The sequence below is a fragment of the Portunus trituberculatus genome, chromosome 13, assembly GCF_017591435.1.
Source record: "Portunus trituberculatus isolate SZX2019 chromosome 13, ASM1759143v1, whole genome shotgun sequence".
Lineage (NCBI taxonomy): Eukaryota > Metazoa > Arthropoda > Malacostraca > Decapoda > Portunidae > Portunus > Portunus trituberculatus.
The window spans coordinates 4,421,781-4,424,280 of record NC_059267.1 but is presented as its reverse complement, the minus strand read 5'-3'; the positions used below and the strand labels follow the sequence as shown (position 1 = coordinate 4,424,280).

The following is a 2,500-nucleotide window of genomic DNA, read 5'->3' as shown; positions in this document are numbered from 1 at the left end:
AAAGCGACTCACCTTGAGGCTGTGAGCGCGTAGAACTAGCTTACAGAGAGAGAGAGAGAGAGAGAGAGAGAGAGAGAGAGAGAGAGAGAGAGAGAGAGAGAGAGAGATTTGTACCACACTCCCTCACTCAACATCATCATCATCACAGCCAGGATAAGTGACACTGACTCAAGGGCTAGCTGTCAGTCCCCCGCGGCGCATCACAGCCCCAGCCACTCCTGCCGCCCCTTCCCGCCCTGACACCCTCCATTGGTGACCGCCGCCCCTCACAGCACGCCGCCTTGTACACTTGAGAGGATGGTGTCATGAAATCTTGTGAGTCTCTCTTTCTTGCATGTAAATTTGAAAAGATAGTGTCATGGGTACTTGTGGTTTGATCTGTCTGTTTGTTGATGTCTCGTTCTCTTTCTTTCGTTCTTGTTTTCTCTATCTTTCTCTGGATTTATTTTCTTTCTTCTTTTCCTTGTTTTCTGATTCGTTATTGTCTCTCTCTCTCTCTTTGTTTCTCTCTCTAGACTCATCCTCTATCTATTTATTTATCTATCTATCCACACAACTCCTTCCTTAACTTCCTTCCTACCTCCTCCTCCTCCTCCTCCTCCTTCAGTGTGAGCCAAGCATCTGTGTTTCCTATTATATCCCCGTCACACTGACACGCTGATTTCTCGTCTGTACCGCCTCTTCCTCTGCTCACATCCTCGCCTTCTCCCCCTCGCCCTCTCCCCAGTGAGGCGTCCCGGGGGAGCCAGTGGTGACGGCTGACAGACACTGAATAGGAATAAGGCCAGGATGACACGTTACTGCCGCCACTCTCTATTCACTGGAGGGTTTGTTGATGTGTATCGGAAGAATTGGTGGCCGTGTTTGGGTATACATTGTGCTGGTCATTTCCTCGTGTGTGTGTGTGTGTGTGTGTGTGTGTGTGTGTGTGTGTGTGTGTGTGTGTGTGTGTGTGTGTGTGTGTGTGTGTGTGTGTGTGTGTGTGTGTGTGTGTGTGTGTGTGTGTGGTGCTTTGTTTAAGTGTGTGATGTGGTGATTGCATTGTTGTGTGTGGTGGTGTTCATATCCTTTGCTGGTGTTTTGTATGGTGTGTGTGTGTGTGTGTGTGTGTGTGTGTGTGTGTGTGTGTGTGTGTGTGTGTGTGTGTGTGTGTGTGTGTGTGTGTGTGTGTGTGTGTGTGTGTGTGTGTGTGTGTGTGTGTGTGTGTGTGTGTGTGTGTGTGTGTGTGTGTGTGTGTGTGTGTGTGTGATCTAGTGATGGTGGATTTTGTGTGTATGTTCATGTGATTAGGTTTTATTTTGTAATGAATTGTATATATCGTTTCCATTAAGTTCGTGTTTCAATGCAAGAGTGTATGTGTGAGTGTATGTGTGTGAGAGGAAGGGTATTATTACCTATCTACCTGGTCTACATATCTATCTATCCATCAATATATTTTTTCATAGCGTCAGTGCGTTTGTGTGTATCATTAGTTGTGATGGCACGGCTGTACCTTTCTATCTGTCTTCATATCTATCTTTCCCCCTATCTATCTATCCCTCTATCCTATTCATTTCTTCATAGCGTTAGTGTGTTTGTGTATGAGTATCATTAGCTGTGGTCTTTAATCTTAATCGCCTTGTTTACATCCATCCAGAGAAAGCAAAACAAAAGAATTAATCCCCAGCTGGATCAAATTGCTTATCATTCACTTCACACATTGCGTCACGTGATGCTTATACATACAAACATACAATCAGCTGACGTGTTAAGATGAAAGATCAGCTGACGTGTGTTTATGTGTTCGATCAGCTGATGCTTTGTTTACTTATGCATCCAATCAACTCATGTCAGCCTCACTCATACTGTTATGCATCTGATCACGTGACGTCGTGTTTACATTTAGATCCAACAAGTGAGAACACGTAGAGGTGAGCCATTGGGGGTCTTCAAAATAGAAACAGCAAATGAACATGAAGAACAAATTACATAATGGATATTACGACTCTGTTAATGCTAAAATGTGTAGCACTATATTGCCTAAACTGTGTCACCTTCAGCATCAATGTAAGTAAGAGAGAAGGTGAAAGAGAGGAATAAGAATCTCTCTCTCTCTCTCTCTCTCTCTTGGTAACTTTGTGATATAGACGTTGTGTTTTTGTCTTCAGGGATTACGAGGAGGAGAAGAAGGAGGAGGAGGAGGAGGAGGAGGAGGAGGAGGAGGAGGAGGAGGAGGAGGAGGAGGAGGAGGAGGAGGAGGAGGAGGAGGAGGAGAAGGAAGAGGAGGAGGAAGAGGAGGAGACAGAAGAGACGAGATAAGAAGAGGCGGAAATCAAAAAGAAGAGGACAGACAGATTGCGAGAAAAGGCGGGGAGAGAGAGAGAGAGAGAGAGAGAGAGAGAGAGAGAGAGAGAGAGAGAGAGATTGGGTATTCCCCTCACACTGTACCCTCTCCTTCCCCTCGTTGCCCCTCAAACACCTTCTCTAACGCTATTTCCCCTCGCGGTCCCCTCGTTACCAA

General features: G+C 45.8%; 1 protein-coding gene across 2 annotated transcripts in view; it reads right to left on the bottom strand.

Annotated features, from left to right (window-relative positions):
- LOC123503287 (paired box protein Pax-6-like) overlaps positions 1-2,500 on the bottom strand; it is a 95,722-nt gene that overhangs the window by 52,532 nt on the left and 40,690 nt on the right. The gene's annotated exons all lie outside the window — the stretch shown is intronic.